The sequence below is a fragment of the Lates calcarifer genome, linkage group LG21 (assembly GCF_001640805.2).
Source record: "Lates calcarifer isolate ASB-BC8 linkage group LG21, TLL_Latcal_v3, whole genome shotgun sequence".
NCBI lineage: Eukaryota > Metazoa > Chordata > Actinopteri > Centropomidae > Lates > Lates calcarifer.
Genome location: NC_066853.1, coordinates 5,259,963 through 5,274,506, shown reverse-complemented (window position 1 = coordinate 5,274,506; position 14,544 = coordinate 5,259,963). Strand labels below are relative to the sequence as shown.

General features: G+C 38.3%; 1 protein-coding gene across 5 annotated transcripts in view; it reads right to left on the bottom strand.

Moving 5' to 3' along the window:
• Positions 1-14,544, bottom strand: part of gramd1bb (GRAM domain containing 1Bb) — a 153,710-nt gene that overhangs the window by 87,574 nt on the left and 51,592 nt on the right. Inside the window, exon 1 of one of the 5 annotated variants that reach the window (XM_051065537.1) lies at positions 4,544-4,939. The exons of the other annotated variants lie outside the window; for them this stretch is intronic. The gene's annotated coding sequence lies outside the window, so the exon portion shown is untranslated. Of the gene's footprint in view, positions 1-4,543; positions 4,940-14,544 lie in introns of those variants that run through there. 5 annotated transcript variants of the gene reach the window in all.

The window sequence follows — 14,544 nt, the reverse complement described above, 5'->3', positions numbered from 1 at the left end:
TTTGGTTTTTGGCAAAATATGTTTATAGAACATCCACTGGCCAAGGAGAGCTGAATTTGTCATTTATATTAATTTTTTAGTTTATGCAAATGGATTATAAAGCAAAAAAGAGCATTTATAATGTAAGATACAAAATGTACTTAAAATTAGGGTACAGATTCAGCAATCACAACTGATCTGATGGGAAATATAATTCCCTCTTTTAGATGGAAGTGTTATGATATTTTCCATCTCCACTCACTATCTCTGGAGATTAATCTGAAAGCCACAACATCCTTGGGCTGCTTTCCATGATACTCATTCAACTTCACTACACCGCCAAAGGAGAGACTACTGCCACAAAAAGACAAAGCATCTGTATTAGAAAATAAACAACTACAAGCCTTTGTTGCTTTTAATGCCACCACAGAATAATAACCTCTTACTTATATGTGCTCAAATGTACTTGAGTTGTACAATATCAATTAATACTAACTTTTATCCATGAAATAGTGAAGCATAGCATAAACAATGAGAACTGAGTCATTTAACATTATTTCATGCTGACATGAACACTATCAACTTGCCATGTATGAAAATAAACACATTAATCATACACAAATCAGCATTAAGTGAGTCAGTAAATTGTTATCTATTGGGTCTATTGTGAGGAAGGAGCGGAGTGGACTATATAAAACTCAGCATGTCTCCCCACAACCGAAGTCAATCTGGCTTATGGTAACACCTGTTAATACCAGTCAAACATGCCAACTATGCTAACCCTCTGAGCTTTTGATTTTTATTAGCAAGTGAGCAGGCGATTAGTCAGGGAATGCTAATAAAGAGTGTTTATTAGTACAGGGATTACATGGGGATACAGTTTCAACACAGGCCACTTTTATTTTATTAAATTTATACAATAGCACCCGCTGTGAGGGAAAAGGCTTTAGTGCAAAACACCTATAGATTGTAACCACAGTCTGACCCCATGGAAATATGTATTTAAACGTTACAGGAACCCTCGCATGGGAAAGTATCACACAAAAAGAAGACAACATATGCCTTCCAGATGGCAGATGGTGCCAAGATAATGATAATGTAGCCGCTCACAGCCAGAGGGTGAGTAGAGAGGGCCAAAAGAGATAATTTAGTGGCAAGAATAAAAATGTGAGTATCTCAGCTCAGCATCATAGCTCTATGAGATGAAATACAAGAGAATCTCAGAGTCAAACCAGGACTTAATATACTATATAATAGAACAGAGCAGGGTTCAACACAGCGTGCAACACATAAAGACACGACCAATGCGTTTTCTGTCTTATCCTTTAGGTTAAGACTTACACACTGAAATTATTGAATGAATAATTAACTTGGAGAGTTAAATCAATTTTCCTCCTGTTTAGTGTTGTTTATCAAATTTTGCTTTGGAAAGGCTGAGTGGAAGATTCAATTTACAAGAAATCTAAAATAGAGAAATAATTAAATAAAAAAATACTATAGAAAATATGTCAGTACTTGTTAGTCTCTAAATACATGGAAACACGCTTTTACTTCATCAAACAAGAAAATCCAAAGCTAATATTTCACTACATCAAGGTTGTTTCTGATGGGTTCAGCAGAGCCCCTAGTCTGTGTGACAAATAATACTCCATCCTGAACAAAAGGTCAAATTCTGATTGTAAAGTACGACTTCAAACCTCTGACCTCATTCAGTTATCTCAGAGCCACATGAAGCCAATCTGTCAATTAGGCTGGAACTGGTTAAACTACAGCACTGCAAGGGCCACAAATCACCTGCTTTGTCACTTTGTCTAGGGGACAGGAGGACGCCAGAGCATCCTTAATCTATAGCTAATGGTGTGAGTTTCAGCATGGGCACCAGAGAGAGTGACCCTGGGAATGCAGTGGGAGGGAATCCAACATCAATCTTCATTCTGAGCAGGGTCAATGAATGCTAAAAATAAACACATTAAACTGACAAGGACGAAATACCACACTTTGAACTATGCACCTGCAGACGCGCCATCACAATGAAGCTAAATGTTGTCAAAACTAAAGATTTTGTTGATCCACTATTACACAACATAATGTGCTCATAACAAAACCCTGTCTGGAAATCATATACAAAATTATGATAAAATATCTAAATACTAACCTGTCTTGACAGATGGTTATGCAAAGTTTAAGTTAAACTGTTAGCATTAACTACAGATGCTGCCATATCTGCTTAATATTTAATGAGCTTAAAGTACAGTATTTCTTGTACACATGCATGCTGAGGGTCTCAGGCCTGTATGACTGAGATGGCTTTATAATATTCTGGTCTGTGATCGGTGAAAAACAGGATTATAACCAGACTATTTGTGTTCTTGCAAATCAGTTTTTGTCCTTACTATGTATTACTTGACACAAGCTTTTGTTAGATATTCAAAGTCAGTCTGGAATGGAAATGATGCATTAGAATTCAAATCAGAAATGTGTTGAATTTGTATAAAACCTTATTCAAAATATGACAAATGAACACACACAAAGGGTAGATAAAATAAACTCTTCATGAAGGGGATTCTAACTTTGTAGTACGATATTTAAAATCCCCAGTCGCAGGATTTGTCAACCTGTTTATTCTGCACAGATATGACCATCATGTGCCTGTTGCTTGAATTCAATTTAAGACAGATGTTCTTCTTTGTTGATGCCATTTGTTGTGTGTTTTTCACATACGGTATGTTTTCATGAATTTTAAAACCATGATATTTCACATACTTTTGAGCCTTTGTTGTCTTGGATTTCACTTCTGCCAAATCACATGCTTTGAAAATGCACATATCAAAGGGACAGGGTCCATTTTTATAGCTGTGTAATGCTGTCATGTGGCATTCAAGCTAATATGATTCACACTGATGATGTTTGGAATTCTTGCATTGCATTTATAAATCCCATTTGGAATTTGCATTTCCATTCTAAACATCTAGTTGATGCTCTACATATTGCAGTGGGCGTGTAAGTAGGGACAGTAAGGGCACAGTGACAAGATGCACTGTTGTTGATGGACACAAATGCTAATGGGGAGGGAACCTGTGAACTTTTCTCACTGTGCTGTCATCTTAATGTACTATTTCTGTTCATATAAATTCTTATGGATTTATTAAGCAAGTAATGCTCAAATATGGGTGGCCATATTTCAATAAAAAAGATTGTGCTGTTAAAAGCCTTGGCTATTCATTTTGTAGTGTCACATTGTTGTCTTATTTCCCTTAGGTACAATCAATGTTCTGCTGTGAGGATTCTTTTGAACATCAACCTCACACTGAGACCAGAGACAGACTCTGTGTGTGTGTGTGTGTGTGTGTGTGTGTGTGTGTGTGACAGAGAGGGCTGTTGAGAGTGAAGGTGAGTGAATAATTGCAGAGACCTAGCACGGGTAGTCAGCTATTGTTCCTAATGCCGACTTCCCTACATTCAAAAATCTCTGGTTTTCACTATATTACAGAGATGTGTCATCTATTTTCCCAAGGAAATTAAACAATACATTTCCAACAGTGTTGGCTGCTTGAGAGAAGCTAGCGTATTGTGTTGAGAAAATTTTAAAAGAAAGGCTGGCGAGTGGCCAACAAGTCATCTGATGTTAATCCTGGTTCTACTTTTGTGCTAGAAAGAGTACAAAAGTAGAACAAAATCCCAGTTTCTCTGGTTATGTGTACTTTCTGAAGTCTAGATATTTTAAGTTATTATTATAAGTTAGTTTTAATTATTTCTAAATTATACAATAACAATTGCTCTGAGGAATGTAATATTTATTTATCATTTATCTATTTATGTATTACTTATGTAGTACAATGAACTTGTCATATATTATTACTATTGTCAGGGTCTAGAACAGACATTTCTTTGCAATAAAGAAATGATACATTTTCTGCTATCAGAACCACTCTAATCCCACACTATCCAAGCTTCACACCACAAATGTTAAACCTGCAACACTCAAGAGACTCTGCCTGTTATTTCTAACAGCACCTGCTTCTGTTGCAACTTGTGCCACCATGATTTGCAAGTCTGCTACAGCTAGTCGAGGCTCAGAGAACAGCAACATCGGTTTTATTTACGGAGGATGGATGATTTAAAAAAAAAGTGCAGGTGGGTGCAGACTCAGGACAAAAAGTGCTGGCAGCAGGGCACTGCCCTTCAGCTTACCATGACTATCCTTCACTGTAGACCTCAGGTTACCCTGGCATATAGCATATGAAGGTCAGTCATAGTACACCTCTATCACAAAAAGAACACACTGATAAACACTTCCACCAACTAAGCCATGTTCAGTCCACTCTGATAAGGTGCTGATGAGGTGGTGACTGAGCTACAGTATTTCCTGTCCTCCCATACCTCTTGGCACTGCCTGTGAACTAAAATTTCAGACACACTTGCATGCACACTGAACTGTCATATTCATTTTGCACATTCATTCAAGAACATTCAAGGAACACATAGCAGCAGAAAGCAAGTATGAGCACGCAGCTTTTTTTTTTTTTTTTGCTAAAAGCTGTGGAAAGGAGCTAACATATGTTACCTCAGTGAGTGTAGCAAAGACTGGTCGCTGGGTGAGAGTCAAAGATCATTCTGCCAGTGCCATCTGTCAAGCAGGCTGGGTACAAAGGAAGTAGGAGCAAGTGTCCCTCTCCCTCCTTCCTGTGCGCCTCTCTCGCTTCACAACAAAGTCCCGTGTTACATTAGAGGAGGGAGCCGTACTCCACGAGCGGGGGAATCCTCCGTCCGACTGGAGCCAATCTGAAGCCAGTTTAAATCCCTCATGTGAAGATGGAAGGACGCACCTCCCTTTTTCCTGGGGAATCGCGACTTGCTCCTGCACTATCTGCCACTGCACAAAGCCCTCTCTCTCTCTCTCTCTTTCTCTCTCTCTGTGATTCTTCTGTCTCCTTCTCTGCTCTCTTTCTCTCGCCTTCCTGATCCTGCTCCACACTCGCTCGCTCGCTCGCTCGCTCACTCACTCTAGCATGCATTCATATCCACTGTGGCTCAGTCACCCACAGACACACACACACACTGTACTGTACACACAAACATATGCAAATGACAAAGACAAACACACACATACACAAAAAACTCCTGTCAGCTTCTTCAAAGAGTATTTCACTGTTGTTATTGGTCTTACAGTGGAACATGTGCATCTGTGTTACATTACTGACGTGTTCTTAAACATACCACAGTATGAGGGTCAGAAAATGTAAGCACATTTGGCTATGACAAATATTTGCTTCCTATTTCCATGTCAAAAAACTGGATGACAGTCAACGCTTGCTTTGTGTATGACAAATAAAATTACTCTCACGTTCAACCAGAAAGAATGTGTGTAGAGGGATTCAGAGAGAATGGAGGGAGCCTCGGCTGTGATGTAAAAACTGATGTAATGAATAAAATGAATCTTTCAGAATGAGTCATTGTACAGTAAAACCTCACTTGCAAATCCTATTTCCACACGATCATATAAAAAAAGGGCTACATTGTATGTTTGTGTGCCTGTGTGCATAAAGATACCACAGGCGCTATTGGATGCTCTCGAGAGATGTTCTATTTTGAGCCTTCAGCCGTAATGCACAACAGAAGAAAGAGGACAGCTAGGCGCTATTATGAGAATCTCCCCTAAAACTACAACAGCCGCTCTCCCACGCCACCTCCCAGTCTCTCTCCCCACCACGCAGAGAAATCTCCATGCTTTAAGGGGATAACAGCAGGAGGGAAGGAGGTAAGGAGAGACAGAGCTGTCTAAAAGATATAAATAGTGCTGGAGTGACTGAAGCCATTAGCAGGTGCTAGAGAAAGGTCCAGGGGCTACCATAATGACAGGTAGTTACAACAGCAGGCTTGGAGACCAATCTCTGAGGAGTTTATTTTTAAGATATGCTTTTTTTTTTGAGGAAAAAGAAAGAAGCCATTCAGGAAATAGGTGATTTCATGTGTAAAGTAAAGTCACAGTGTTAGATGCCAAGAAGAAGATAGCTCTGTTGATTCAACCATGCTGGGTGGAGACATGTAAGATGTCAGTGAGGATGCCAGGTGAATTAGTTGTCTTCCTAAGTACAAACACTCTGATGGATTGTCAGACAAGTCCACATGCAGTGACACATTGTTATGGCAATCAGTTTGAAAATCTGACTGAAAATATCGGATCATACTTCAGCACATAAATAGCTACATTTGAATTATGTCTTGAGATGTGTCACAGGTGGAATCTTGCCCTTTTTACTGACACGTGATTACAGAGTTTGAGTCAGTAGATGAGGACAAGTCAGATGTGTCAAACAGCACATTACCGTTCACCTAAAGACATTAATATTTCACTACCTGTGTGATGTTGTGAGTGTAATGAAGGAAATGTTCTCTCTGTGAAGGGCATACGTGTAATCTACAAAGAAACACATGCCTGTGTGCATGTACACACACATACATGTACAAAAATACCAAATTTATACATATACTTGCATACACAATCTGAACATGAACACACAAATATCTGCCCTTGTCCAGTTGATCTCACACTACACAGTGATGGTTATGAAGATAAAGAAAACCATTATAATAAGAAACTATATGTAGCTAAAAATACTAAAGAAATAAAAACACTAAGGTAAGCAAGTACAGTTATGAGAATGTATGTAAGCCAGCCTGATGAAGCTGTAGTCAAACAAGCCTTGAAATTCTTCCAAGAATTAAAAAAGCACAAGGAATTCATTGTGATTAAAAAGTAAAGCGTGGCAGCTCTAATCTGTGGATAAGCTTGTGATTTAAAAAGTCTGCACAGACATGGAAGTCACCTGCCTGCACTCTTATTGCCAACAAGTAGCTAGAGACCAATACAGACCAGAACCCACACATCACATTTCAGATGCTTTTGCAGTATCCTGAAGACCACGGAACATAGAACTCCTGAGGAAAAGACTAAAAAGTAGAAGCCATAGATATGTTTGACTAAAAAACAAAAAATCGATCCATATCTCACTGGTTGAAATTGAGTGATGAATTATGTATTGCACTAAAAATGCTCTCGCCAGCTCTTTTTGCTGGTGAAACAACAGCATACAATGCATCCACCAGATTTCCAATAGATGTGATAGTATTGGTCAGAGAGGATTTTTAAACCAAGCCAATAAATCTGACAGTACATCAGACTGGCCATTAGCTGCGCAACCAATGTACATAACCCACAGGGCATGCAGGGCATTAATAACTCAGTTGCTATGGCATTTTTCTGAAAGAACCAAAAAAGATGTTTTTCTGTTGTCTTGTTTGATAGCTAAATTCATGTTATTAAAGCGAGCTGAGGGCAGATTTTCCCACACACAGCTAATAAGACACAAGATCAGGGAACAATGTGTCCTGTTACTTAATGAAAATGTGAATTGTTAAATTCTGCAGTCCTGTGTGTTGTGCTGTATTTCAGACTCCATTAAAATTAATTGGACTATTTTAATCCAAAGTTAACAATGTGGCCTTTAACATTACAAGTATTACAGAGGTGTGGATAATGTACTTCTCCACTTGAATGCTTTGAGCATGATTACATGATTATCCTGTCAACAGTAACACTTTATGGCTTCTGCAAAACTAATAAGGAATCAGAGCATTTTCAAAACATGTTAAAGTGCAGTTACCATACAAATATGACAACACTGTAAACTTAAAATCTCTGAACCTAACAGCCTGAAGTACTAATAATAATTACATATTACATGCATTTCATTGGTTGCACTTAACAGCTGTAACTGTTTTACTGCTGCCTCCGACTGCAGAGTGCACAGAGCAAATTAGTCCATAGAGATTTGTGGGAATGCTGTGTGGAGCATCTCGGATTGAATCATTTTAAATTCTACATATGCCTCATTCTTTCAAACCTAAACATACAAATAGTGACAAGTTAAGTTTCTGTAGCAGTGTTTAACAAGGTTAAACTGTGCAACAGCAAGCTGGTTGTGAGGTCAGACTGACAGGTCTTCTCATATAGGTTCACAAGTTAACAGTATCATCTCCTGGTAGCCACTGTGTACCTACCCTGCTCCCTCTTTCAATCATTTTTACAGCATGACACCCTAAAGTAGCCTTCATCTGTCTAGTTTCAAAGGAAAGACGTGTCACTGTATCATGCTAATCTGAAAATGAAACAAAATATCAGTTTGACCCAACCCCTTTGTGTGAGAGAGGCTTCTAACTGCATCTGCTTAATTAGAATAATACAGCACTTTGCAACTTCAGGTCCTTAGCACCATCTATCTTCAGTTATCTGCTATTCTAATAAATCAAAATGTCAAAATGATTAAATAATAATTAATCATTTGCATTTTATGCATATTTTGAAACATGCTGACTGATAATAAGCAAATAAAAAGCAAAATGACAACTGCTAAAAACACAGATATCTATAGCAACAAATAGGTTGTGGAGGGAGATTACATGTATTATTAATTGTTATTATAATTAATAATTAATAACTTGCTGGCATATTTTGAGGTAAAACATCTGGTCAAATAGTGACTAGTACTTTAGGAGAGTGAGTCTCAACCTGCTTAGACTGCAGGTAAACTATTAGCAGATAGTTCTTCTCTTTGCATTTCTACTGCGTGATCACCAACACTGAAATAAACTGCAGTATGTTCCACTCATTCCTAGGGAGAAGAATAAGAGGGACAAACTTCAATCCAATGACCCTGCAATAGATGCTACCTGTGTTAAGCTTTTAATGATCTGTTTGTTTAGACTGTTAGATGTAGAAGTGTTGGTTCAACTGCACACTATATTTTCGGACTGCAGTTTATAGTGATTTTAACCTTGCTGTTAAATGTCCTGTCCTCACTTTTATAGAAAGTCTGATCACACTGTCGCTTTTTGCCAGTGGTTCTTTCCTGCTACCATTTGGTGTTGGTAATGATATTCTAAATACTTTTCGAGAACCTGACACTGCCTAAACTTAACTTAATTATCATGGGCTATCATGTCTTTGCTAATGAGTAAAATCTTTTCTGAAAATAAAATTAACCTCTTTAACCATACATACAGCATGTATAGCTCTCCAATGCAAGAGCTTGATTCATTTAAAATAAGCTCTAATTAGAAGTGAAAGGAACAGAATAATCATCAGGATGATTGTACTTTCAATCAAATCAGAAGCTCTCTCATCTGGATTTTTGAGTGTCTCTTGATGGTCCACAATAAAAAAAAATGACAGATATCCTACTGTCTGTTGATTGGTGCACTGGTCCTCAGTGATGACTCCCTGCTGTTTATAATGAAAGACTGTATATTTAAAACTGTATTAATGAATATTTTACAGTGATGAACCAAAACATCATGACCAGCACCAGCACTCTGACCAGTCTGCAGCCCCATGACACATTCCTCCCATAACTATCATTATAATTTTGTGCAACCAGTGCCACAGAATCCTTCTGTTGGTTCAGACCAGATGGGATAGCTTTTGTTGCCCTTGCATACTGATGATGCTGCAGTTTGTGGTTTGTCTCTCTGGACCACTGTCTCTCCTTCTGGTATGCACCAATGCTGACCCAGAACACCTCACAAGCCTTTTTGAGTCATCTGGACATAATGATTAGTCACTCAAGTCTTTATACCTGTCCTTTTCTCCTCTATCACACACACTGACTACAAGAACTGACTGTTCACTTACTTCACACTTTCTCCCAGACCTCAATAACGAACAGACAAAGTTCCAATCGAAGTTGGCCTATCAGTCTTAGTGGGTATTGCCAACCCACTCTGCTTTCATGAGAAGCTTCTGTTTTCCAATGGAGCAAAACTAAAAAAAAAAAAAAAACACATTGGCTCACGCACTTTGGATTCTAGGATGGGTATTGTTCAGTCGACAGAGTGTAATTTATATGAGCTTCTGGTTGCAGCTTTGGATATTTATCTTAATAGATTTAATAGAACTGAGTGATGAATTTGACCTCTCTCCACTTTCAAATCCCTCAATTCAGCAACACTATAATTGAAAGGCTTGATCACTGCAGAGAGTACTCAACATAACCTCTCTGTCCAAAGCAATGAGAGAGGGAAGCAATAGCAAGAGTATAATTACAGAGGAGAGGAAGATAAAAGTCATAGCACAGAGGAAGTTATTGTTACAAAGTGACACTTGATTCCACCCTCTCTGCTTCTCTTTGTCAGTGAGAGGCAAAAAACATTTATTATTATACATTATAAATTATACATTTGAGAAGGATTAGTGAAATTGTTCTTACTGCATGACGACACAATTATATGCTTGGTTTTGATGGGGCAGCTGTGTGGAGGTGTTGCAAAGTACTGTAAGACACAAACTAGTATTTAGTATTACAGGTATAATCAGGGACAGAACAGGCTGATTCCTCTTATGGTGGATGAATAGTGTTTGATTACAGAGGAGCTATTACCAGGCTTAAGTACATGAGCTAAATGATAGGTGTCGCAGGACATTGTTAGAGGGAAGACTGAGGTAGTGTGAGATGCACAGACAGGAAAGGAAATGTGTGCATGTAGGGTTTACTGATGTACTGGCTTGTGAATAATTTACATTGGTCGCTCAGCTGTGTGGTAAATGAAATTCTGTACAGATAATGTCTACCTACCTACCTACCTACCTACCTACCTACCTACGAGCAGCCACAAAATAATGGTCTGGGACTGTAGGACCCTAACTCAAGGACAGCTGCTTAATTAAACAGAGAAACAAGGCCTTAAAGGAACAGTTCAACATTTTGGGCAATACGCTCATTGGCTTGCTCTCTTTGTAAAACAGCAAACTAAATGAGATGTAATGTGTTAATTAGTGAAAGTTAGAGGTGGTGGTAGGTGCATTTTGTTTCTGTCAGCAAGATCCAGGATAGCTGCTTCCACCTGTGTCCAATCTGTGTGGTAGACTAAGCTAACTGCTGAAGCCATATATTAAACAGAAAGATATCAGAGTGGTATCTACTGTTCTCATCTACCTAAAATTGTGAGCAATGACCAGTGTTTGATTTTGATCAGCATCATCATTTGTTTCATCTTTCTAAACTTATTCTTCTAAAATTTGTAAAATCTAGAATGAAAACAAAGCAAATTGCTTTGTTTATTCCCACACATGGGATGAATATAGCAATAAAATACACAACTGTGACACAAAATGATTGTTAAGTCACCATATATTTAATATACAGTGTGATAAACAGACCAGCCTTTAACATGTTAATGCCCAACAACACAGTTTCTCACCATGTGCAGGATTAGTTGCCAAATGCAACAGAATATTGAATTTTAATTTTGTGGTGTAATAGCCAGACAACTGTGAAGAAAACAACAGATAGTCCATCAACATCTTATATATTGTTATCTTAGTTGATGGAATATGACTTGAGTGGACATGGTAGAAATTGGATTGAAATTATGGGCTCATTAAGTGTGAAGATATAATATTTACTGCTGCTTGCTGCACATATAGCTGTTGAAAGCTTTGCTGAGGTTTGCAAATGCAATTTTGCAGAAGTAGCGAAATATGATTCCCTTCCTTTAAACAGGCATCTTTCAGATTAATAATCCAAAACAATGCAGCAGCATACAGAGAGTCTCTCCACTTATAGTTCCTGACATGTTTGTCCCACGTGGGTGGTGTTAAAAGGCCACTTTCATGCCTATTTCCCATACTGTAGTTAAACTTGGGAGTTGGTACATGAAACAGTCTGGTGCATGAGTGTGTGTGTATCACTATGGCTGTGCTCCAGTGACTATCTGAAATTTGTTTGGATCCACACAGGGAAAAGAAGCATTACTCTTTTGCCTCCACCTGCAACATCATCTGGCTTGTCTGAGAAAGTCATGGCAGGACCATGACCTGAATTATTTACTGTAAAATACATTGAGGTTACAAGGGTAACCTGGCCTAGCTCACTGAATAGCTGAATTTACAAGATTGTACTTTTCCTAAGCTGCTCGTCTGTATATGATGAACTGCTCAGCACTGTACGCCTCAGCAAGTAAGAGTAAAGCTATTGTGCCCCCATGTGGACGGTAATCTACACCACAATGAATGATATGGAAACCAAAGATGAATAGTGAAAGTAGAATGTGACTACTTTAAGAATGGGGGATGTAGATGAGGTATGAGACTAATTCTGTTAATTTGTATGTATGACCTTAAATAATTTTTACAAGGGACTAATGAAATTAGTCTCATGGATTTTTAATACTATATATTCATCTTCTAAACCCAGAAAATACAGTCTAAATCCATTGTGCTGGAAAGACAGGGCTTTCACCATGACTTATTTCTTTTGTATAATATTTTGTGCACTGAAATATTTTAACTAAGGACCTTTTTTTCCATACTGATCATGTTGATGCCCAAATGTTGCACTGAGGGATAATAAAGACTTGACTTTATTTGAAGGCTTTTAATGGAGGTCAGTGACAAGGCACATTACTACCAGAGAGCCTAGAGTGCATTACCTCAGGCAACCTGGCTTTGCATGTTGAAATGCTTTTTAAAATTTGTCACAAAACACAGATAAATCACAGCAGCCTGAGGAAAAACACGTGGAATTACTTTAGAGCACAGGTGCATCTTTACAACCATTAAGGTCCATGCTAATGGTGCAGGGCTGCATATATTCAATATGCTCACTAATTAGACCTGATCCTTGATTTTAATTGGTCTATAATTAATCTGGCTCTCTTCAGTCAGAGGAAAGGAAATGACTTTGGAGGGCTTTACTGAGCCATGACCCCAGGGACTCTCCCTGTTTTATCTTTGGCTTGCATGGGATGGAGATAGGAAGGTGGAGACCAAATCAATTTCCCTGCATTGGCTCATTAGCTGGGGCCCTTGGGTGAGCTAGCTTCTGTGAATACCCATGGAGAAACAAAGCTGAGTAACTTAAGGCATGGCTTGTGGAGCCAGGAAATGAATATATATGGTATTATGGAATATGGTATTGACACATGCTTTGTACAAAATCATACTACAACAGTGGGAGTGGTACAAAACTGTCACAACATTTTTTTCAAAATGTTTATCCTTTCTTCTACTAGCTATTAACTATTTATTTAGTTTTATTTGTGTACCATTTGTCATTAATTGCTCTGGTGTAGGACCACTTTTAAATTAATTACATTATTTAGGCAAGCAGTTACAAAAAACTCTCAATCACTGTCATTTTCAGCACAAAATGTGTTATTGTCAGTTTTGACCACAGATCACATCAAGGTCCTAACACAGTGAGCAGTTGGCTGTCAGCCTTCATTGTCACTAAGTGTCTGAAGATTGATATGATTTATCACATACTGTTAGTATCAACCATCTGAAAACCTTTAATATGAAAACGTGTATTACATTAGACCCCTGACAACCTCAGCAACCAGTTACATCAGTAGGTGTTAACAAAGAATGATTTGGTCTATATGTTAACCATCATCATATATGCAAAATTGGAGTTCTAACTTTTTCGACATTGGTACATTGACTTGATTAATAAACATGGTGCGTTTAACCATCTGGCCCTATGCCTCATCTGTTAGACTGCTGGGCTCTACTGGAGACAGCTCTGTCTGGACACACACAAACACACGAGTGTATCTCTGTACAGCGAGGCATTTATCCAGCTCTCACCATGACATATGGCATAACATTAATGTGGGTTAACTTGTGCCTTCTGATCCAATGAACAGCTTCAGTTCTATAATCTCTCTGGCTGCAGTTTGTTAACAGGTCTGCCAGTTCAACAGAATGCAGTGAATTTGAGCAGGATTATGGCTTTTGTTGTTTGGATTATCTGAATCTAATTACCTTGCAGAGGAGCTTAACTGACTTTGCAGGCCTATCGGCCTGATTGCTTTGCTGTCGCTGAATGCCGGGGAAATGATAATTTATGGACCAAACAGACTAGCTTATCATTTATTATTTCAAAAATGAACTTCTTCTATAATTTAAGTTGAACTCAACAAAGTGCTGTATACACCTGTTTGAGGTGTATACTATACTTACATGTTGATTTTAACCAATATCACGCTGTGAAGAGTCTCAGCCTTCTTCCTTCAACTAATATCCCATTTGCAGCCACCACACTAAATGAATATTAATATTTGTAGAGGACATGCCCCTGCTGGTCATACTTTGCTTGTGCTGTTGGCCTGCACGCACATATCCCCCTCTGGCATTCCACAACTCCCTACTGAGGATCATATTTTACACTCTAAAAATCTAAATTTATACACAATTTTTGATTTGATTTGTCAAAAGAAATCCTATGTTTAACGTACTCTTCCAAATATATGCATAGGAAGTACAATGCACACAATACAGAACTAACCACAAGCAGCACACAAAGCAAACAAATAGTATGTTAAGTGTGTGTTAAGTACATTAAATTGAAACATGACACAGGAAAAAAAACAACACTTATTTTCATAGTGGCCCTGGCCTGACCTGAATCATGTTAACAACAAGCTACTGTGCCTCTGCTGCATTGCTGCCCAGAAACTGTGAATATCAATACATTTAACCCTATCTCCTCTTTCCATGTCTTTAAA